This window comes from Rhinopithecus roxellana, chromosome 8, assembly GCF_007565055.1.
Source record: "Rhinopithecus roxellana isolate Shanxi Qingling chromosome 8, ASM756505v1, whole genome shotgun sequence".
In the NCBI taxonomy this organism is placed as follows: domain Eukaryota; kingdom Metazoa; phylum Chordata; class Mammalia; order Primates; family Cercopithecidae; genus Rhinopithecus; species Rhinopithecus roxellana.
This window is the reverse complement of record NC_044556.1, coordinates 95,455,674-95,480,858: the sequence shown is the minus strand read 5'-3', so window position 1 is coordinate 95,480,858 and position 25,185 is coordinate 95,455,674. Positions and strand designations below refer to the sequence as shown.

The following is a 25,185-nucleotide window of genomic DNA, read 5'->3' as shown; positions in this document are numbered from 1 at the left end:
AACTAAGACAAAGAGTATGATTTAAAAATAAATATACAGATGAAAGGAATAGAAAGGACTCCCACATATGTAGTCAATTGCTCTTTTACAAAGATACAAATGCAATTCATTGGAATAAGGATACTCTTTCACCAATTGGCTCTAAAACAATTGGATATCATATGCAAAAATAAACTCTTACCATAACCTCGCATCATACACAATAAATTAACTTTAAATTGCTCATAAATCTTAAGTATAGGAGTAACTATGATAAAACTATTAGAAGAAAAACGTTGTGAGCTTCAGTTAGGCACAGATTTTTACATATCGCAAAAAGAGAACAAACCATTTTAAAATGCTGATAAACTGGGCTTTATCAAAGTTAAAAACTTCTGCTCTTCAAAAAACACTGTTAAGAAAATGAAAAGACAAACCACAGACTGGGAGAAAATCTTTACAAAATGCATAGCTGACAGAGGACTTGTATTTAGATTATTCCAATAAGACTGGGCCAAAGATTTGCCTAGACCTTTCACCAAGGAAGATACACAGACTGGCAAAATAAAAGTACATAACAAGATGCTCAGCATCATTAGTTATCAGAGCAATGCAAATTAAAACCTCATGGGGCCAGGCGCGGTGGCTCACGCCTGTAATCCCAGCACTTTGGACGGCCAAGGCATGCGGATCCCCTGAGGTCAGGAGTTCGAGACCAGCCTGACCAAACAGTGAAACCCCGTCTCCATGAAAAATACAAAAATTAGCCAGGCGTGATTGTGCACGTCTGTAATCCCAGGTACTCGGGAGGCTGAGGCACGAGAATTACTTGAACCTGGGAGGCGGAGGTTGCAGTGAGCCAAGACTGCTCCACTGCACTCTAGCCTGGGCGACAGAGCAAGACTGTCTCAAAAACAAAACAAAACAACCTCACGGGATACTACTTACAACTCATATGATTGGTTAAAATTTTTAAAAATCTCGCTGCAGAGATCGCGCCACTGCACTCCAGCTTGGGTGACAGACCGAGACTACGTCTTAAAAACAACAACAACAACAACAAACCTGTTTGCAGATCCGCCATATTGTCCGCAGAAGCTGGCGCTGAAGCTGCCACCACTTCTGCCGCCAAGTGTGAGCGAGCGCAGCCGCGATGGAGACCAGGGCAAGCCCAGGGAAAGGCAATTATCAAATGAAGAGCTCTAAGAACAATGCTCTAACCCTGAAGTAATGAAGCAAAACACGTGCAAGAATTTTTAAACGGAGAAATGTGGAGCTGATTAATGAAGAAGCTGCCATGTTGGATAGTCTTCTCATGGACTCCTAGGTGAGCTCTACTACTAGGGAGAGTGTGATCACAAGAGAGATGGTGGAGATGCTCTTTTCTGGTGATTCTGACCTGCAGTTAGCGACCACACAGAAATTCTGGAAACTGCTCTCCAAAGAGCCTAGTCCTCCAATAGATGAAGTTATCAACACTCCAAGAGTGGTGGATTGGTTTGTGGAGTTTCTGAAGAGAAATGAGAATTGTACATTACATTTTGAAGCTGCCTGGGCCCTAACAAATATTGCCTCTTGGAACCTCTCAGCAGACCAAAATTGTCATTGAAGCTGGGGCTGTCCACATTTTCATAGAGCTGCTTAATTCAGACTTCAAGGATGTTCAGGAACAGGACAGGCCGTCTGGGCACTGGGAAACATAGCTGGAGATAGCTCTGTTTGCCAAGATTACGTCTTGAACTGTTCCATCCTTAATCCTTTGTTAATATTCCTTACCGAGTCCACACGACTGACGATGACACGGAATGCAGTCTGGACCCTGTCAAATCTCTGCCAAGGGAAGAGCCCACCCCCAGAGTTTGCAAAGATCTCTCCCTGTTTGCCTGTGCTGTCTCGCCTACTCTTCAGCAGCGACTGGGACTTGCTGGCAAAGCTTGCTGGGCCCTTTCTTACCTGTCTGATGGCCCCAATGAGAAGATCCAGGCAGTCATAGACTCTGCAGTCTTCCAGAGATTGGTAGAGTTGCCGATGCACAATGATTACAAAATGGCTTCTCCTGCTCTGAGAGTCATGGGTGACATCGTCACTGGGGATGACATCCAGACCCAGGTCATTCTCAACTGTTCAGCCCCACCTTACCTTCTCCACTTGCTGAGGAGTCCCAAGGAGTCAATCCGGAAGGAAGCTTGCTGGGCTATTTCAAATGTTACTGCTGGCGAAAAGCTGAACATTCTAAAAACCAGAGTGCCTCTTCTGCTCCAAAGAATTGCAGCTCCTCGCCGGCAACAGTAAAAAGCTGGACAGAGAATCACTTTGAGGAGTCGACAGAAGTAGGCTTCAGAATGTCAGTAATAACAAACTTCTCCGAGCCAAAGGAACATCTTCTAACCCATCGCAAGGAAGCTAAAAACCTTGAAAAAAGGTTAGACAAATGGCTAACTAGAATAAACAGTGTAGAGAAGACCTTAAGAAGGGGACTTGCTGGGTTTTTCTTCCTTACACTATATTTTGGCTGCACACATATCTTTAACCCAGGAGCCTGGGGTAGACAAAGGAGGACTAACGTAATCAATTTGCACCTTTTTAAATTTTTCTTTTTTTCTTCAGTGGTGACTTCCTTCCTTTTTGTCTTTTTTCATTCTTCCCAGTCCTCTGCCCTGATTGATCTAACTCTTATCTTGGGTACTTGAGCAGACAGTATATTCCAGAGGTGGGAGATGGGAGAGGAAAGAAGAAATCCAAAACAAAGTGTTTTTGCTCTGACAGAATATTAATCTTGTATGCTTGGATTGGGTTATTTAATTTTTTTCTTTTGCACGTTTTCCTTTTATTAAGATTGCTCTTCCCAAGAGCCGTGAGTTCCTGTTTTAGTAAACCCAGCCACCAGCATTGCCTGGGACTAGAGGCTGATGGGAAGGCTACCATGAAACAAAAGTCCCTCCCAACCTCTGACTCTTTGCTCAGACCTCTTTAGTTTGGGAGATCCTCCTCATTCTCCTGGAGGGTCCCAAGTAAACGAGTGGGAGTGCAGGGGACGAGCACAGGACTTCACATGGGGCTTCCCACATGTAGCTTCTGATCCCATTTTTCCTACTCACCTTCCAAATGGTGCGACCCAACTTCATTTGTTTACTTGAAAATTCCCCCTCCAGGTTGAGAGAACCTCTGAGATGGCTGTATTTTCTGCTAAGCCTGAGACAGGGGGCTGCGGTCCTTCCTTTCTTCTGAGGAGAAAGTCTTTGCTCTGGCGACCTATAAGTTGTAGAGGAGGTTGGAGTGAGAGTGTCGTGTATTGGGATGGCCAGGGATCCCTGTCTTTGGGTTTTCTTCTTCTTCCTCTTCTATAGTTGGGTCATGTATATTTTACTTCCAAAGGAGAGAATGTCAAAAAGCTCTGTATTTTTAAATATTCTATATATTAGGTAGGTCAATCTTTATTGGTCTCAAGAGGAAGAACTGTCTGTAATTTCTGTAAGTAGGATACTGTGAGGAAGACCAAAAAGAGATGTGTCTCCCTCTATCTAAGCTCCCTCAGGAGGTCTGAGCTTGGTCCTTTTCCTCTCTGCTTGGATTCTGGACCACCACCTGGGACCAACCCTCAGCTCTGGAACCTTCATAAAGCAGGTCGGTGTGGCCTGATTGTCCCAGGGCCTGAAGGGAACAAGGATGAGCTCAGGGCCTGGTGAAGTCTGCTGCTCTGTCCTTAATGCTGACCATCCTGCTTGTACCAGGAAACCCAGAAGCAGTTTGTTTTCACAAATTCAATCTCAATGGCCATTGTCCACATAACTGATCACCTGTGGCTGCCTCTCCTATTTCTTATCTGTTATCACTGATTATCACTGAAACTTAAACTTAGTAGCCTGCTTTTTTTTTTTTTTTTTTTTTTTTTTTTTGCTATTGGTTATCTTCCCTGTTGGGATCCTTGTACCTGGTTTGGGTTTTCCCCTCCTTGTGACAATTATAATCCAGATGTTTTTTCTTTCTGTTTAAATTATGGTGGTGCATTGCCTCAGTGGCTTGCCCATGCTTCTGGGTGGATTACATATGATAGTAAAGCCACCTGTTTGGAGGTGAGTAGAGGAAGTTGGTGTAGACCAGCTGTGGAGCTGAAGGCACAGTCTGTCGCACCCCCACCTCCCCACTGTGGGTAGTCAGAGGCATCCTGCTCCAAGCTCCGCTTTTCCTTCCTCTGAAACAGTGCCATTCTTGCTCCTACTGCTACACATCTCCTTTTGGCGCTGGTGAAATCCATGCCCCTCTGCTTATAAACCTAACGTTCAGGTACTTATTGTTGGCCATTGGTCTTGAATTTGCCCTCTCCTGGTGCTGTGGTCCCACTTCAAAGCCATTTTCTGAGGAGGATGGTTTAAGGCTGGCAATTGTCCCTGAAAAAGCACACCCGTGTTGTACCACTTTGGTGAGTCAGATGCCACTCATCAGCTTGGGAATGATGGCTACCAACCCCCAATCTCCCAGGAAGGCAGGGGGACGGAATCTTTTTTTCACTAGGCCTGCTACCTCCATTACAAAACCGTTCTCTTACAGTTCCATAAAAAGGCCTCCGCCACCCAACCTCTACCCATTGTTCTCATCCAAAGGGCAGTTTAGTAGGATCTACTTTGTGCATCTCAAGTAACAGGTAAGTCCCTGTTATTGGGGCCAGATTCTTAGTGTAAGACATACACATCCTGCTCGCCCAGCTGTTCCTCCAAAATCTACTTTGACTTCACCTCCGGGTCCTGTACCAGATGAAAAATTTTTTTGGTCATCTGGCTGCTGCTCAAAGCCAGTTTTCCCTAAGAACTCCAAAGGCTAAAGTCTACTAGGGGCACAATGTGAGGATAGATTTCTCATCAGAGAAAAGTGGCCTCCGAGAGCTTTCATTTGTGTCTTCCCCAGACCAGCTTTTCCCGTTATCTTCCTTTAATCCCCTTTCAACCAACAGGTGAAGTTCTTTCAGCCCACAGAGGCAATAATATCATCTTTTATATGTGCTCCTCTCCTTTGGCCATGTAATGAAACAAAATATTATTTACTTAGCCCAGGCTTGAGAGCCACTGTTTGTGGGCAGTCTCCATCTGGATTCCAGACCCTGGCCTAAGTGAGGTAAGGCTTTCTGGTTATTGCCAGGATGGAGCCCTCTACCCCAGTCTGCTATAGGGAATACCCTAATTAGTTGAGGAATGCTTTTGGAATCCTGGCATGTTGGCATATGGCTGATCTATCCTTTTTAAGATCTCTGGTTGGGGGTATCTAGATATAGATTAGGAGGGACAAGGAGCCTTTTTCTTGGTTGATGTGTTCAAATGCTTTTTTGAATGGTGCCAACCCCTCCAGGCATCCCACCCCCAAATCATCATCTTTAGTACTAACAGGGTCTCTGGTCTTAGAAGTCTGCCTTCAGACCCAGCTGACTCCAGTGACTGCCTGACCTTGATGTTGGCTGCAACCTTCAGATAGAACCACAGGGGTTCCACCCACAGGCTGGCCAGCCTTGTTACCTGGGTCAGGGAATACAAATGGCTCCCCAGAGAGCAGGTGTTGATCTTAGTTTTCAGGGACCCTTTGTGTTCCCCCTTACGTAGACCCCATAGATCTACTCCATCAACTCTTCCATGAAAGCCATCTTCCAGGAGCCCTGTTTTTTGGAGCTGAACGACACAGATTATAGAGCCAAGATTGCGTCACTGCACTCTAGCCTGGGAGACAGGGCAAGACTCCATCTCAAGAAAAAAATAATAATAAAATAAAAAGAGCCCATATCTTCATGAACCCTCAGACTCTGGAGTTGGGTATTGGCTTTTTTAGCCAGCTTTTGTAGGAACTGCCTTTGATTGACCTATTAAAGAAGGAAATGGGGTATGGAGTCCCAGCCACTCAAGAGACTGGATATCCCTCAAGAATGGCTTGGGTTACCAGCTATGGATCCTTGGAAGATTAAGTAAATCCTTCTCCTCACTGGTTTTTCTTTGCAAATTCATCTGCCTTGTTTTTTTTCCCCTAATAACTATAAACTCTGTCTATTTTCCATGTTCTCAGGGCCCCTGGGTAGACAGACACAGCTTGATTTCAGGGCAGACTTAGGCCAGGAAACCATGGCATTCAGTGTGCTGAGTCCAGACAAATGGTATTTATATACACATCTAAATGTGAAGAGAAAATGTAGTTCTTTAGGTTTCAAACTCTGTAATAGATATAAAACAAAAATAAAAACCTGCTGCAAAGTTCAAAAATATATAAAATTTTAAAAATCTGACAATACAAAGCATTGATGAGAACATGGAGCAACAGAAACTCTCATACTTTTCTGATGGGAATGCAAATTGAAACAGTCACTTTGGACTGTTTGACAGTTTGACAGTTTCTCATAAGTTTAATACACACATCATAGAATCCAGCAATTTCACAGTTACATGTTTACTTAGACATCCACACCAAAGACTTTTATGCAAATGCTCAGAGCATTTATTTATAATTGCCAACAATAGGAAACAGTCCAAATTTATATCAACAGGGGAATAAACAAATTATAATAATGCAATGAAATATTACTTCACAATAAAATAATGAACTACAGACACGTTGATATAGTTTAGATAATTGTCCCAGCCCAAATCTCGTGTTGAATTGTAATCCCCAGTGGTGGACATGGGGCCTGGGGGATGGTATCTGGATCATGGGGACAGATTCCTCATGGCTTGGTGCTGTCTTTGTGATAATGAGTTCTCACAAGATCTGGTCATTTAAGAGTGTGTCGCACCTCCTCTTTCCCCACACACACTCTCTCTCTTTCTCTTTCCCTCTATCTCTCTTTCTCTTTCTCTCTCTCTCTCTCTTTCTCTCACACACGAGCACATGTGCTTGCTCCTGCTTTTGCCATGTGACATGCCTGCTCCCACTCACCTTCTGCCATTATTCAAAGCTCACTGAGGCTTCACCAGAAGCCAAGCAGATGCCAGCACCATGACTCCTGTAAAGCCTGCAGAATTATGAGCTAACTAAACCTCTTTTCTTTATAAATTACCCAGTCTCGAGTATTTCTTTATAGCAATGCTAGAATGACCCAATACAGAAAATTGGTACTGAGGAGTGGGACATTGCTATAAAAATACATAAAAATGTGGAAGTGACTTTGGAACTGGATAGTAGGCAGAGGTTGGAAGAGTTTGGAGGGCTCAGAAGAAAACAGGAAGATAAGAGAAGTTTGGAACTTCCTAGAGACTAATTAAGTGGTTGTGATCAAAATGCTGTAGCGATGTGGACAGTGAAGTCCAGGGTGATGAGGTCTCAGATGGAAATGAGGAACTTATTGGGAACTGGGGTAAAGGCCTCCCTTGTTATGCCTTAGCAAAGAGCTTGGCTGCATTATGTTTATGCCCTAGGGACCTGTGGAAGGTTGAGCTTCAGAGTGATGATTTAGGGTATCTGGTGGAAGAAATTGCTAAGCAGCAAAGCATTCAAGAGTTTGCCTGGCTACTTCTAACAGCTTAGCATCAGATGTGGGAGCAAAGAAATGACTTAAAGTTGGAATTTATATTTAAACAGGAAGCAGAGCATAAAAGTTTGGAAAATTTGCAGCTTAGCCATGTGGTAAAGAAGGAAAAGACTTTTCTGGGGAGGGGAATACAGGCAGGCCATGGAACAAACACTTATTAGAAATATTTGAATAACTAAAAAGGAGCCAAGTGTTAATATCCAAGACAATGGGAAAAAAGCCTGGAAGGCATTTCAGAGATCTAAGAGGAAGCCCCTCCCAGGTCTGTAAAGGAAAAGTGATTTCATGGGCCAGACTCAGGGCCTTGCTTCTCTGAGCAGCCTCAGGACACTGCTTCCCACATCCCTGCCACTCCAGCTCCAGCCGGGGCTCAAAGGGGCAGGGGCCTAGGTACAGCTGAAACTGCCACTTTGGAGAATGCAAATTGTAAGCTTTGGTGAATTCCACATGCTGTTAAGCCTGCAGATGCACAGAATGCAGGAGTTAAGGAGGCCTGGCAGCCTCCACCTAGATTCCAGGAGATATATGAAAAAGCCTGGGTGCCCAGGCAGAAGCCTGTTGCAAGGGTGGAGCCCCCACAGAGAACCTCTACTAGGGCAGTGCAGACAGGAAATATGGGGTTGGAACTCCCCCAACAGAGTCACCACCGGGGTGCTGCTTAGTGGAGCTGTGAGAAGGATGCCACCTTCCTCAAGACCCCAGAATGGTAGATCCACTGGCAACTTGCACCCTGCACCTGGAAAAGCCCCAGGCACTCAACAGCCTGTGAGGGCAGCCACAGGGACTGAACCTTGAAAAACCACAGGGACAGAGCTGCCCAAGACCTTGGGAGCCCAACCCTTATACCAGTGTGCCTTGGATGTGAGACATGGAGTCAAAGGAGATTATTTTGGAGCTTTAAGACTTCACGACTGCCCTGCTGGGTTTCAAACTTGTGTGGGACCTATAGCACCTTTTTTTTTTGGCCAAACATCTCTTTTGGAATGTTTACTCAATGCCTGTACCCCGCTTGTATCTTCAAAGTAATGAATTTGTTTTTGATTTTACAGGCTTATAGGTGGAAGGGACTTGCCTTGCTTCAGATGAGACTTTGGACTTTGGACTTTTGAATTGATGCTAAGTGAGTTAAAACGTAGGGAGACTATTGGGAAGTCATGATTGTATTCTGCATTGTGAGAAGGACATGAGATTTGGGAGGTGCCAGTGATGGAATGATATAGTTTGGATATTTGTCCCCACCCAAATCTCATGTTGAATTGTAATCCCCAGTGCTAGAGGTGAGGCCTAGTGGGACATGTTTAGATCATGGGCGTGGGACCCTCATGGCTTGGTGCTGTCTTCACGATAGTGAGTTCTTGAGAGATCTGGTCATTTAAAAGTGTGTGGCACCTCCCCAGCCCCTGATCCCATTCCCTTTTGCTTCTGCTCTCACCGTGTGAAGTGCCTTCTCCCACTTTGCCTTCTGCCATAAGTACAAGCTTCCTGAGGCCTCCCTAGAAGCAGATGCCGACACTATTTCCTCTACACTCTGCAGAACTGTAAGCCAATTAAACCTCTTTTCTTTTTTTGAGACACTGTGTCACCCAGGCTGGAGTTCACTGCATCCTCGACCTCTCAGGCTCAAGCAATCCTCCCATCTTAGCCCACTAAGTAGCTGGGACTGTAAATGCACACCAGCACTCCTGGCTAATGTTTGCATTTTTTATAGAGATGGCATTTCGCCATGTTGGCCAGGCTGGTCTTGAACTCCAGATCTCAAGCAATCTGCCCACTTTGGCCTCCCTAAGTGCTGTGATTACAAGCATAAGTCACTGTGCCTGGCCAAACCTCTTTTCTTATAAATTACCCATTCTCAGGTATTTCTTTATAGCAATGCAAGAATAGCCTAACACACACACACACAACAACACAGATGAATCTCAAATCATTATGTGAAGTGAAAGAAATCAGACACAAAAGGTTACATATACTGTGTTCCACTTATATAGAGTCTAGAAAAGGCAGAAAGGGATAGAAACAGAAAATAGGTAGGTAGCTTAGGGACCAGGGATTGAGAGAGAGAACTGATTGCCATCACTCCAAAAGTTCCTTTGTGCCCCTCAAGGAAACTTGTGGAGTGATGGCAATGCTTTATATTTGATTGAGAGAGTGGTTGCGCAACCTAATAAATTTGTTAAAACTCATTGACCTAGCCACTTAAAAGTGGTGAACTTATTTTATGTAATAAAATATTGAATATTATTTATAAGTTATTTTATCCCTGTATTCATTTGTTTTGCTATGTAACAAATCATCACAGATTTAGCAGCTTAAAATACTCACTGAGCTCACAGGCCTGTCAGTCAAAAGCCTCGTAGGCTGTTGCTGAGCTCTTGGTTCGGGGTGTTACAAGGCTGAAACTAAGGTGTTGATCAGGTGGTGTTCTTGTCTGGATCAGTTGTCAGTTCCCAGAGGCTACCTATATTCCTTACCACATGGCCCTCTTCATTTTCCATCCAGCAATGGCACATTGAATCCTTCTTAGACTTTGACTCTCTGACTTTTTCTGCAACTAGCCAGAGACAACCCCCAGCCTTAAAAGGCTGCTGTGATAGGGTCAGGCCCACTTGGAAAATCTTCCTGTCTTACGGTCAACTGAGCCATATAACACAACCTTATTATGAGTGTAAAATCCATCATATACACAGACCTGGGATTAGACGGGGAATACTCAGGAGTAGGGAGCAGAAATTCTTGGTGCCATCTTAGAATTCTGCCTGCCACAATATCTGCAGAAATCTTCCTTTAGAAATTAAATTTCATGTAATTATACATTGAAAATAATACCCTTTTGAAAAAGATAAAATTACTGTCATGTGTCATGTTAACAATAGGAATATGTTCTAAAAAATGTGTTGTTGGGTGATTTTTGTCTTTGTGTAAATATCATAAAGGGTACTTATGCAAATCTCCATGGTATAGCCTACTACTCCCCGAGGCTACATATAGCCTATTCTCCTAGGCTACAAACCTGTACAGCATGTTACTATACTGAATACTGTAGGTGACTGAAGCACAATGGTAAGTATTTGTGTGTGTAAGCATACCTAACCATAGAAAAGGCACAGTTAAAACATGGTTTTATAATCGCATAGGATCCCCATTGTATATGTGGTCTGTCATTGACTGAGATCTCGTTATGTGGTACATGACTGCATTTAAATTTGGGGTTGTCCGAGAAAATCTGGGATATAGTGTTGCCATATGATTTAGTTACTTTCCTGCTACTTATGTTAGGATAGGACAGAGGGGGACTAGGCTAGCATGTTTTGAATGCTTACCCATGTGGCAGACACATGCTAGACATTTTACATACATAAAGCATCAAATGGTCTCTGATTCAAAGGAAATGGTGGGGGTGGAAGTAGAGAGGGGTGGGAGGCAGACACAGTTTCCAGTGCACAGTGTAGGAGGTGGGTGGTGTATGTCAGAATGTAAAGCTGGGCCACTCGGATTCTGTCCCCAATAAGGCAAAGAGGAGAACCAAAAATGGGGTGGTTATAGTGATGAATCCATAACTAGTCTCCATTTAGGTGTCTGGGGCAGAGCTTCTCAACCATAGTGTGGCTGGACAAATCTCTTCTGTCTACCCTTGCAAGCTGTACCAGTGTCATCATTTTTAAGATGTGCTATCAGGTAAAAGATTGTGCAAAGCACTAGTCTGAGGTATAAGACATAGCTCCTGTAGACGTGAGAAAGAATGCAAAGGACCGAAGCAGGACAGAAGCATGCCTCACGAGAGATGGTTCTGGGGTGGGAATTTGTCCTGAAGTCTTATCAAAGTGCTTAGCATATCCTTTCTATGCTATAAGGCAGTAGATAGGATTTAGGGATTTAGGAGTTGGAGGACCCAGGGCTTTGATAGGCTCCCCAGCTGCAGACCACAGAAAGAACTGGGTGGAGATTGTGCCAAGACCACAGAGCAGGTTGAAGGGTGAGCTGCCTGCTGCCTGGCTCAACTGTTCTCAAGGGCCCCATGAGCATCAGCACTAATGCCTCAGCCTACACAGTGGACGTTGAGCTAAGCTCAGCCAAGGCGAGGCGCTATGGTGGAAAGGGTGGATTCTGAACTGTGACACCCCTGGGATTCTTTCCCTATTCTACCACATACCAGCTTTGAACCTCCAGGTAGATTTATAAAACCTGTCTGAGTCTCAGTGTCCACATCAGTAAAATGGCCCTGCTGCTCATGTTTCCCTCAAATGGTTGCTATGACCATGACAGGAAGTTGCTGCCCAGAACAATAGATGGTGCGAGGTGGTGTTTTGACAGCTCCCAGCTAAACTGGGCTTCCGGTCCCAGAGCAGCTAGCAATCTGCCCTAACAGGAAATGAAAAGGAGCTGAACATGGGTATTTACTGTGTGCCTTTCGAGGGATACTTCTTTTACCTGGTGGATAGCCTAATGCCTAGTTCAACCTGCAACCGGATCGGGGGGGTGTTCCTCACTTGGGGAACTTGTTTATACTGGCAGATGCCCTTGTGGCTCTTGTCCGAGCTGTGTCTAGTTTATGCCTGACTATTGCCCTCATGCTGGGAGCCTGACCTTGTGTTCTCCCAGTGTCCCAGAGAAACCCGGCCAGGGGACAGCCCCTGGTTCTTCAGATGGAAGGCATAAAGTCAATACATCATCACAATAGGAAACAAGTGCAAACATTTTCCTGGGAGAGAACAGCACAGTGATCAGGAGGGCAGCCTCCATCCCTGGGTCAGGAGAGGCAGGAATGAAGAGTCAGGTAGAAAGAGAGAAAGAGACGGCAGGCAGGGTGAGGGGAGAGCATGGCAACTAGCACTATACATAAAAGAATAGGGTCTGGGTCACATCAAGTTCCTGGGAAAATGCCTGAATGGTCCATTTAAAGGAAGCAGTGGGAAAGTGAGGAGCCCAGTCTGGCTAGGCGGGAGAGATGCCTCTGAATTCTTATCTGTGGCCACTGCTTAAGCCATTTGGGTGTGGTGTTCTGCTTCTAACACCTAGGCAGCAACTTCTGCTGTGTAGAGAGCTTAAATACATCTGGTGGAGAGTCTGGCTTTATTGTGGCCTGGGGACATGGACCCATGGCAGACAGGTGAGACCGCATAACTGTCTTCTGCTGCACTGCCCCACTCTTTGTATCTGGACTCGGGCCCCAGTCTCTAATTCTCTGTCCAGCTCTTTTGTTTTGTAGTTTGTTTTTTATTTTTTTAAATTGGCAAATAAAATTTTATATATTTATGGTATAAATATACACATGAAATTTTAATACATGTATACAATGTAGAATAACTGAATAAAGCTAATTAACATACCTATTCTATCACATACTTACCCTTTTTTGTAGCAAAAACATGTAACATGTACTCTCTTAGCAATTTTCAAGTACATGATATATTGTTATTAACTATAATCACCAGGTTGTATAAAAGACCTCCTAAACTTACTCCTTCTATCTAACTGAAATTTTGTATTCTTCACCAGTGTCTCCCCAAACTCCCCTCCCCCAGCTCCTGGCAAGCACCATTTACTCTCTGTTTTTGAATTTAACTTTTTTAGGTTCCACATATAAATGGTATCATGCAATATTTGTCGTTCTGTACCTGGCTTATTTCACTTAGCAGAATGTCCTCCATGTTTATCCATGTTTTTGAAAATGACAGAATTTCCTTCTTTTTAAAAGTTGAATAGTATTCCATTATGTATATGTACCACATTTTCTTTATCCATTGATAGACACTTGGGCTGATTTTCTAATTTGGCTATTGTGAATAATGCTGTAATAAACATGAGAGTGCAGCTATCCCTTCAACATACTAATTTCATTTGCTTTGGATACATACCCAGAAGTGGGATTGCTGGATCATATGGTCGTTCCATTTTTAATTGTTTGAGGAACCTCCATGCAGTAACAGTGTGCAAGAGTTCCCTTTCGCCATGTTTTCAACATATCATGTTTTTTCTTATCTTTTTGCTAATAGCCATCCTAAAGGGTGTTAGATGATATCTTTTTGTGGTTTTAATTTGTATTTTCCTGATGATTAGCAATGCTGAACATTTTAATATGCCTATTGGCCACTTGAATGTCTTTTTTTTCTTGTATTTGTTGTTTTTATTTATTTATTTTTAATTTAAAAATGTTAGTTGACATATAATTGTACATATTTATAAAGTGCAGTATGTTATTTTGATACCTGTGTACAATGTGTAATAAATGAAGGTAATTAGCAAATCCATCAACTCGGATATTTATCATTTCCTTGTGTTGGGAACATTCAAAATCCTCTCTTCTAGCTATTTGCAAATATGCAATAAATTGTTAGTAACTATAGTTATTCTCTGGTGCTATAGAACACTAGAACGTATTCCTCCTACCTGGCTTGTGATTTTGTAATCGTTAGCCAACCTCTCTCTATTCCCTCTCCCCTCTACCCTTTCCAGCCTTAGTAATCACTATTCTACTCTCTACTTCTATGATATCAACTTTTTTTTGCTTCCACATATGAATGAGAACATGCAGTGTTTATCTTTGTGTGTCTGGCTTACTTCCATTTCCAGTATTCCATTGTGTATATGTACCGGTTTCTTTCTTCATTCATCTGTAGATGGACACAGGTTGATTCTATATTTTGGCTATTACGTATAGTGCTGCAATAAACAAGGAAGTGCAGATATTTCTTTTTTCTTTTCTTTTTTGAGATGGAGTTCTGCTCTTGTTGCCCAGGCTGGAGTGCAATGGCACGATCTCGGCTCACGCAACCTCCGCCTCCCAGGTTCAAGCGATTCTTCTGCCTCAGCCTCCCTAGTAGCTGGGATTACAGGCATGTGCCCCAAGCGCGGCTAATTTTGCATTGTTAGTAGAGATGGGGTTTCTCCATGTTGGTCAGGTTAGTCTTGGACTCCCGACCTAAGGTGATCTGCCCACCTCGGCCTCCCAAAGTGCTGGGATTACAGGCATGAACTACTGCGTCTGGCCATGAAAGTGCAGATATTTCTTTAGCATACTGATTTCATTTCCTTTGAATATATGCCCAGTAGTGTGGCTGGATCATATGGTAGTTCTATTTTTAGTTTAGTTTAGTTTAGTGGTTTTTTTTTTTTTTTGTAAAAATAGGGGCTTGCAATATTGCCTTGACTGATCTTCAGCTTCTGGCCTCAAGCAGTCCTCCTGCCTCAGGCTTCCAAAGTGCTAGGATTACAGGTATGAGCCACTGTACCTGGCTATTTCTAGTTTTTTGAGGAATTGCTATACTATTTTCCATAATGGCTGTGCTAGTTTACAGTCCCACCAACAGTGCATAAGAGTTTCCCTTTCTGCATATCCTTGCTAACATTTGTTATTTTTTGACTTTTTGATAATAGTCATTATAACTGGAGTAAGATGATAACTCATTGTGGTTTTGATTTGCATTTCCTTGATGATTGTAATGTTTAACATTTTAAAATATACTTGTTGACTGTATACATATCTTCTTTTGAGAGATGTCTATTCAGATCATTTGCCCGTTTACAATCAGGTTACTATTATTATTATATTTTGCTATTAAGTTGTTTGAGTTCCTTATGTATTTTGGATATTAACCCTTCATCAAATATGTGGTTCACAAATATTTTCTCTCATTCTGTAGGCTGTCTCTTCACTCTGTTGATTATTTCCTTTGCTATGCTGAAGCTTTTTTGTTTAATGCGGTCCCATTTGTCTATGCTTACTTTTCTTGCCTGTGCTTTTGGGGTGATATCCAAAAAAATATTTGCCCAGGCCAATGTTAAGAAGCTTTTCCCAATGTTTTCTTCTAGTAGTTTTACAGTTTCAAGTCTTACATTTAAGTCTTTTTTCCATTTTGAGTTGATTTTTGTATATGGGGTGAGATAAGAGTCTAGTTTTATTCCTCTGCATGTGGATATCAAGTTTTCCCAACATTATAGGGAAAGGACAGAACACTGTCCTTTCTCCATTGTGTGTTCTTGGTACCTTTCTCAAAGATCAGTTGACTGTAAATGCATCGTTTATTTCTGGGTCCTCTGTTCCATGGGTCTATATGTCTGTATTTGTACCAATACCATTGATTTTTTGGTTACTATATCATTGCAGTAGATTTTGAGACAGATAGTGTGATGCCTCCAGCTTTGTTCTTTTTGATAAAGACTGCTTTCTTTGGGTATTTGGGATCATTTGTGATTCCATATGAATTTTAGATTTTTTTCTATTTCTGTGAAAAATGGCATTTTGATAGGAATTGTATTGAATCTGTAGGTCACTTTGGGACATTATAACAACATTAATTCTTCCAATCCATGAACATGGGATAGCTTTCCATTTATTTGTGTCTTCAATTTCCTTCTTCCATGTTTTATAGTTTTCAGTGTATAATTTTTTTGTCCCTTTGGTTAAATTTATTCTAAATATTTTAATTTTTGATGCTATTGTAAATGGGATTTTTTTTCTTGGTATGTTTTTCAGGTAGTTGATTATTGTATATAGAAATCCTACTAATTTTTGTATGTTGATTTTGTATCCTGCAAATTTACTGAATTTGTTTATTAGTTCTAACAGTTTTTGGTGAAGTCTTTAAGATTTTCTATATATAAGGTCATACTGTCTGCAAACAGAGATAATTTCACTTCTTCCTTTCCAATTTGGATCCCTTTTATTTCTTTTTCTTGTCTAACTGCTCTGGCTGGGACTTTCAGTACAGTGTTGAACAGAGGTAGTGAGAATGGACATTTTTGCCTTGTTCCTGAATTTATAGGAGAAGCTTTCAAATTTCCGCCATTGACAATGATGCTAGCTATAGGCCCTGTTCAGTTCTTGCTTGTCCCTTTTCCTCTTCCGTTGGGTTGGACCCCATCCCCTGTCCATGTGGCTGATAGCTAGTGTCCTTTTCCCAATAAAACTGTCACTCAAATCCACAGGGATGCTGTGTCTTGACATTGGCTTCATCAACCAGTTTGGATCCCTCAGTTCTAGGGCTGGACTTTTCCATACCCATTGGGATCCTAAGGCACTCTGCATGTGATTGTGGTTTTGGAAGCCTTTTCTGCTGGCCCTGGTTTCTTTCTCTCCTTCTCCATCCTGCACTGCCAGATCTCGGAATGGTTTTACCTAAGTTCTGATAGCTGAGGGTTGAGAAGCAAGGGGAGGCAGCACCAACATGCATAAGGACCTATAGATTTCCTCCCCACCCAGGAGAGACAGTGCTGGGAAGGTGCATTGGGTGGTGAAGAAGGGAGGGAAGAGGCTTCTCAGGAGAGGGCAAGAAGGGGAAGCACATTCAAGGTGGAGAGCTTAGCCCAGGTACATTGAAGGACAGGCAAACACCCTGTCTGACTGGAGGGAAGGGTGGGGTTGGGTAAAGAACCCACCCGGGGAAGCCATGATGACTTGAATCCCATTTTTCTTCCCCAAAGCTGCCATGTCCCTAGTCACTGTTTTGCTAAGACATATTCTTTCCTCTAGGTTTTCCCATATCAGAAAGTGGCACCATCTACTACCCAGCTGCTTAAGTAAAATACCCAGCACTTACCTTGGATGTCTCACTCTTCCTTTGTGTCCCAATTCACCACCAAGTCCTATTGGTTCTACTTGAGTTGATTTCTAATCAGTCCAATTCCATCCTCACCCTTCTAGTCCAGGCTATCCTCCTCTTTCCCCTGGACAATCACAGTACTCTCTTTTGCTGATCTTCCCTTTTTAACTCTTACCCCCTTAATCCACTCTCCATTCAGCAGCTACAGTACATTTTTACAATCAAAAATTTTTTTATAATTCATTTTTTGTTTATGTTTGACACATACTAATTGTACATTTTATAGGGTACAGTGTGATATTTCAATGCATGAATATGTTGTATAATGATCAGATTGGGGTAATTACCATATTTCTCACTTTCATCTCTTATCACTTCTTTGTAGTGACAACATTTAAAATCTTATCCTCTACCTATCTTGAGATATACACTACTTCGTTACTTGCTGTAGTCACCAGTCACCATACTGCGTAACAGAACACCAGAACTTATTGTTTCATCTAACTCTAACTCTGTACCTGTTGATCAACTTCTCCCAGTCCCCTTCGCCCCACAGCCCTCCCCAGCCTCTAGGAACCACTATTCTACTCTCTACTTCTATGAAATAAACATTTCTTGATTCCACATATGAGTGAGATCAAGTGGTGTTTGTCATTCTGTGCCTGGCTTATTTCACACAACATAATGGCTTCCAGTTCCATCCATGTTGCTGCAAATGACAGGATTTCATTCTGTTTTATAGCCAAATAGTGTTGTGTGTGCATATATATATATATTTTTTCTTTATCTATTCATTTTCTTCTGCACTTTCTTTACCTATTCATCTCTTCATCTGTTCATCTTATCTGTTCATCTGTTCTTCTTTTATTCACACCATATTTTCTTTATTCATCTAATGGACAGTTAGGTTGATTCCCATCTCTTGGCTATGGTGAATAATGCTGCAAAAAAACATGAAGGTACAGATGTCTCTTTGACTTGCTGATTTCATTTCCTTTGGATATATACCCAGTTATAGGATTCCTTGATCTACAGTGATTTAAAATACACACACACACACACACACACACACAACACACACACACGTACACAAAACTATCCTTCTTAATCACAGCTTCAATTTCTTCTATTGCTTCCCCTTGATCTTCTAATAAAAAGCTTCCTACCGGGGGGTTGCATCCTATGAGGACATAGCCCTTGCTGACTCTCCATCTCATGTCCTTCCCTTTGCTCATTGGCTCCAGCCCTTCTGGCCTTCTTGCTGCTCCCAGAATACACTAAGCCCTTTCCAAACTTCTGCCCTTGTACCTGTTGTTCCTGCTTCCCAGAACGCTCCCCACACCCACCCCACCCACGCACATCGCCCACCTGGCTGCTGGGGAAGCCTTCTCTGACCACCCATATAAGTGTCACAGTCCTTCCTCTTTACTGCTATTTTTCCTGGTTCTTTTCCTTTCTTGAAAGAACTTTTCACAATCTGCAATTTTCTCGCCTTCTGTTTATTTACTTTTCTGTGGTTTGCTCCCTGGCCAGAAAGCACAGTGTTAAGAGTGAAGACCATGTCGGTCTTGCACACTGTTCTGTCCTCAGAGCCTAGCAGTGTGTGTTATACATAGTAGGTCCTCAAAACTGTAATTGAATGAGTGAATGAATTAGTGATAGATGAATAAGCAAGAGGAAATGCTGGCCCTACAACCTTGCTCAGGAAGTGCACTTCACCCACATTGCTGAGCACAAGGGGGAGGCTGGGATGTGGTTTAGGAGGGAGAGAAGACTCAAGCTTGGGAGGGTGCCAGGGCAAACACCAGTGGTATGAATGCCCAAACTTCAAAGGGGCCAGAGAATACACACTCTGACTTCTCTCTGGATTAAGATCTCGCCAAGGGAGTCCCCATTTCCAAGCCAAATTCTTCTGGCTGTGGAGGCAGCTACAGAGGCTGGGAGGGCAGGTATCCTACAGTCCCACATGTGACAGAGATTAAAACTCAACCCCACAGGGCCCACCAAGCAGCTTAGCCGCAGAATCTGCCTCTGCTCTTTGCCAGACATTCCAGTACATTCCACTCACCCTTCTCTTTGGCCTCCAGCAGCGGCAAATACATAAAGGCCTCTTTCACCACACACACATGCCTTGTATGTACAGGCTCCGGGCTATTTAAGCAAGGCCTAGAACTCTGGCTGTGTTTCAAAGATGAAGTGATTCTGATATTTATAGCTTTAGTGAGGGCTTTGGGCCTTTGGGGTGAAAAGCACTAAGTAAACTTTAGCTCTTGGAGCCCAGTTGTCTGTGATGTTCCTTCATCTGAAGTACAGCTTATTAGCAGTTCTGACTGCAGTCCTTGTAGAGAAACTCACGATTTGCTCCCTGTGGTCAGCATACAGCACACAGTCCCCAAAGCAATAGTGTGAGGGCATTCTCAGAATTCGTGCTTTGTATAGCACTTCTCATTTCCCAGGAAAGGGATAAGTTCTTGTTGAATGGAAGACCATGTAGCCCAGAAAGCCGAGAGTAGGATTGGGGAATGTGCCATTCTCTTCTTCCTTTTCTTCCCATTAGGCTGTTTTGGAAATCTCATCACCTTTATGAAGTCTGTCTACACAATGGACCTAGAAACAGTCTGCAGGGAGATGTTCCACTGAAGGGAAGGAAATTCAGCTATGAACGCTAGGTATCTCAGCCAGCAAAGCTCTGGTCACCAAACTTGCAAAAGAAAAAAGAAGAAAAGGAAGAGAAAGAATTCTGGACATGAGTTGGGGCTGCTGAAGGGAAGCCAAGAGGCAAGGATATTTGAAATGTCGCTGGCTGGAGGTATTTAGAGGAGAGCTCCAAAAAGGAGTAGATGAGTCATAGAGGAAATGAAAACCTCCCTGTTGGCCAGGAAATAAAGTCACAGGACAACTTATTGAAGACCTTATGTTCTCAAGTATTTATAGCAGAGAAAAGAAATAATTGGTTTGGCCAAAAGGCTGCACATGAAGCCTCTGTCCAAGGTCACAGAACAACTTTCATTGGAGGTTGGAGGCCCAACATGGGGCTGAAAGCCACACATGCTGTAATTTTTGAAAAGCTCATGATGTTCCGGGGTGCGACATTCCTTACCTTGTCTAAACATTACAATAACTCTGGAAAATTGGCATTTTGATCCCTATTTTCAGATGAGCAAACTGAGGTTCAGGCATGGCTAATTTTTCTTTTTCTTCCAAAGTCATAAATCTGGTAGCCCACACTTAGCTCCCTTATCCCACTGTGGGGTGATACGAGACAGCATGGTATATTGAAAATGGCACAGATTCTGGGATCAGACAGGCTTAGGCTTGAACCCCAACTCTTACCACTTACTAGATGAGTGACCATGGGGAAAGCATTTTGGAGTTCAATTTCTTTATCTGTAAGAATTAGTATTATTCCTCAACAAAACACTTGCGAAGAGAATTCAACAACACATTAAAATGATTATATACCACGAGCAAGTAGAATGTATTCCTGGAATGTAAAGATGGCTCAACATATGAAAACAATCAGTGTAATACACCACATTAACAGAATAAAGGGGAAAAAACCACGTGATCGCCTCAATTGATGCAAAAAATGTGTGTAACAAAATTCAACACCCTTTTACGATAAAAACACTAAATAAAGTAGGAAGAGATGGAAGTTACTTCAGCATGATAAAGTCCTTATATGACATGCCCACAGCTAATATCATACTCGATGGTGAAGGATGGAAAGCTTCTCCTTTAAGATCAGGAACAAATCGGGGATGCTTACTCACTTTCATCACTTCTAGTTAACATAGTGCTGAAATTCCTAGCCAGGACAATTAGACAAGAAAAATAAACAAAAAGCATCTGAATTGAAAAGCAAGTTAAATGATCTCTGTTCACAGACAACATGATCTTTTATGTAGAATGCCCTAAAGATTCCACTAAAAACCTGTTAGCACTAATAAACAAATTCACAAAGTTGCAGGATACAAAATTAAGATGTAAAAATCACCTGCATTTCCATGTACTAACAATAAACACTCCAAAAGGGAAATTAAGAGAACAGTTCCATTTACAAAAGGATCAAAAAGACAGAAACACTTAGGAATTAATTGAATCAAGGAGGAGGTGGAAGGTTTGTACATTGAAAGTTACAAAATGTTGCTGAAAGGAATTAAAGAACCAATAAATGGAAAAATAGGTCCATGGATTGGAAGACAATATTGTTAAGATGCCAATATTTCTCAAAGTGATCTACAGATTAAATAGTAATCCCTATCATGATTCCAGTGGCATTAAAAACTTTTCTTTCAGACAGGTTATCACTCTGTCACCCAGGCTAGAGTGCAGTGGCTTGATCACAGCTCACTGCAGCCTTGAACTTCCAGGCTCAAGTCATGCTGTGGCTTGGACTCTACCATCTCCGACTTTTTTTTTTTTTTTTTTTTTTTTCTGGTAGAGACAGTCTTGCTATGTTGCCCAGGCTGGTTTTGAACTCCTGGCCTCAAGAAATTCTCATGCCTTGGTCTCCCAAAGTGCTGGGATTACAAGCATGAGCCACCATGCCTGGCCACATTTTTTTATTGTTGTTGTTGCAGATATAGAAAAATTCATCCTAAAATTCATATGGAAACTCAACAGACTCCAAATAGCCAAAACAATCTTGAAAAAGAACAAAGTTGAAAGTCTTAAATTTTCTAATTTGAAAATTTACTACACAGTAATAGAAATAGTGTAGCACTTGCATAAAGATCAACTTATAGACAACTAAAATAGACCAGGGGCTCAGAAACAAACCCTCACATAGATGGTGAGATGATTTTCAACAAAGGTGCCAAGACCATTCAAAGGAAGAATGGACTGTCTTTTCAACAAACAGTGCTGAGAAAACTGAATGTCCACATGCAAAAGAATGAAGTTGGATCCTTACTTTACCGCATATACAAAAATTAACTCAAAATTGGATTAAAGGCCTAAACATAGCACCTAAAACTATAAAACTCCTAGAAAAAAACATAGAGGAACAGCTTCATGACATTGGATTTAGCAATGATTTCTTGACTATGACACCAAAAGTATAAGAAAAAAATAGAAAAATTGTACTATACTAAAATGTAAAACTTCCGTGCATCAAAGGACACAATCAACAGAATGAAAAGGCAATCAATGACACTGGAGATGATATTTATATATCATATATCTGACAAAGGGTTAATATCTGGAATATAGAAAGAATCCCTACAATCCAACAAAAAATACCAAACCCACTTAAAAATGCACAATAGACATTTCTTCAAAGAAAATATACAAATGAGCAATACAGAAATTTTTAAAATGCTCAATATCAGTAATCATTTGGGAAATGCAAATCAAAACCACAATGAGATGCCACCTCATACCCATTAGGATGGCTATTATATAAAAATAAAACCTCAGAAAATAACAAGCATCGGCAAGGATGTGGATTAATTGGAACTCTGGTGCACTGTTGGTGGGAATTTTACATGATGCAGCCACTATGGAAACAGTATGGTGGTTTCTCAAAAAATTAAACATAGAATTACCATATGATTCAGCACTTCCAGGACCCCCCTGAGGATACCAAAATCCACAGATGCTCAAATCCCAGATATAAAATGGCACAGTATTTGCATATAACCGATGCACATCCTCCCACATACTCTAAGTCATCTCTAGATTACTTCTAATACCTACTAAAATGTAAATGCTATGTAAATGGTTGTTAGACTGTATTGTTTAAGAAATGGTAACAAAAAAATAAAGTCTGTACATGTTCAGTACAGGCACAACCATCCATTTTTAAAGAATATCTATCTATCTATCTATCTATCTATCTATCTATCTATCTATCTATCTATCTATTTTGAGACGGAGTTTCGCTCTTGTCACCCAGGCTGGAGTACAATGGCACGATCTCAGCTCACTGCAACTTCCACCTCCTAAGTTCAAGCAATTCTTCTGGCTCAGCCTCCCAAGTAACTGGGATTACAGGTGCCCACCACCACTTCCGGTTAATTTTTGTATTTTTTAGCCGAGACGGGGTTTCGCCATGTTGGCCAGGCTGGTCTCAAACTCCTGACCTCAGGTGATCCACCTGCCTCAGCCTCCCAAAGTGCTAGGATTACTTGCATGAGCCACCATGCCTGCCTGAAAGAATATTTTTGATCCTAGGTTGCTTAAGTCCACAGATGCAGAACCCATGGGTACAGAGGCCAACTGTATACCAATGCTCATAGCAGCATTATTCACAGTGGCCAAAAGGTGGAAGCAACCCAAGTGTCCATTGATGGATTAATGGGTAAAAATAATGAAGTCTATACACGCAATAAAATATTATTCAGCCTTAAAAAGGAAGGAAATTCTGATACTTGCTATAACATGGATGAAACTTGAAGACATTATGCTAAGTGAAGTAAGTCAGTCATAAGAGGATAAATACTGTATCACTCCACTTATAAGAAATACCTAGAGTAGTCAAATTCATAGCGACAGAAAGGAGAATGATGGTTGCCAGTGACTGGGGTAAGGGGAAAACGAGGAGTTTTATTATGTACTACTACTACATTATAGTAGTTCATAATGCTACTATGAACATGATGTATAAGCATCTGTTTGAGACACTGCTTTCCATTTTGAGGGGATATATTCTGAGAAGAGGAACTGATGGATCAGATGGTAATTCTGTTTAGCTTTTTGAGGACCTGCCATACTCTTTTCCGCAGCAACTGCACCACCAAGAGTGTGCCAGAGTTCCAGTTCCTCCACATCCTCACCAATACTTGTTTTCTGTATTTTTGCTTTGTGTTTTTTAATTTTAATTTTTGTGAGTGTATAGTAGGTGTACCTATTTGTTGTTTTCTGTATTTTGGAGAAGGGGACAGGGTGTTACTCTGTTGTACAGGCTGGAGTGCAGTGGCTTGATCATAACTCACTGCTGCTTCAAACTCCTGGGCTGAAGCAATCCTCCTGCTTCAGCCTCCCAAGTAGCTGGGATTACAGGTGTACGCCACCATGCCAGCTAATTTTTATTTTTATTTGTAGAGATGGGGTATCACTATATTGCTCAGGCTGGTCTTGAACTCCTGGCATTAGGCGATCCTCCTGCCTCGGCCTTCCAAAGCACTGGGATTGCAGGTGTGAACCACCATGCCCAGGCTTTGTTTTCTATATTTTTGGTAGTAGCCTTGCTAATGGATCTAAAGTGATATTTCATTGTGGGTTTGATTTGCATTTCCGTAATGACTAACGACGTTGAGCATCTTTTCACGTATGTCCATTTGTATGTCTTTTTTGAAGAAATGTTTATTCAAGTCCATTGCCTAAGTTGGAATTGGATTGTCTGACTTTTTGTTGTTGTTGGTTTCAGCATTTTCAAATTCAATAATGTTTAGCTAGGAGCTACTATACACAATAATCCAGTTAGGCCATCAGGAAACATAAAGATGCGTGAGATCTCGCCTTCTGGCATGTTACACTGTTCACATTGTGTATGGAAATGTGTGGGGCCACTCATGCAGGACAGAGGGTGCAGAGGAAATAAGGTATGCACAGCCACCTGTCTCCTGGAAAGGTGAAGCTTGGCTTGGTCATAAGGGTGAGTGAGATTTCAACAGATAGAGATGGGGGCCAGGCATGGTGGCTCATGCCTGTAATCCCAGCACTTTGGGAGGCTGAGGCGGGCAGATCACCTGAGGTCAGGAGTTTGAGACCAGCCTGGCCAACATAGTGAAATCTCATCTCTACCAAAAAAATACAAAAATTAGCCAGGTGTGGTTGCACACACCTGTAATCCCAGCTACTTGGGAGGCTGAGGCAGGAGAATCACTTGAACCCAGGAGTCAGAGGTTCCAGTCAGTGGGCCAAGATCATGCCATTGCACCCCAGCCTGGATGACAGAGCAAGACTCCATCTCAAAAAAAAAAAAAAAAAAAAAAAAAAAAAAAAAAAAAAAAAAAAAAAAAAGGAGAGAGAGAGAGAGAGATGGGATAGGGGAACAGGCCTAGAGAACACACGAGCAGAGGAACAATTTGGAGCAGATTTAACTCTGTTTATGCAGTAGTTGGAATGTTCAGGCATTCAACTCAAACTGACTTAAGCAAAATGGAGAACTTATTAACTCATATAATTAAAAAGCCCAGAATTAATGGCCTCAGATATAGATGA

At 42.0% G+C, this 25,185-nt stretch overlaps 1 pseudogene; it reads left to right on the top strand.

The window, feature by feature from the left end:
- Nucleotides 1-1,132: 1,132 nt before the first annotated feature.
- Nucleotides 1,133-25,185, top strand: part of LOC104670729 — a 45,503-nt pseudogene continuing 21,450 nt past the window's right edge.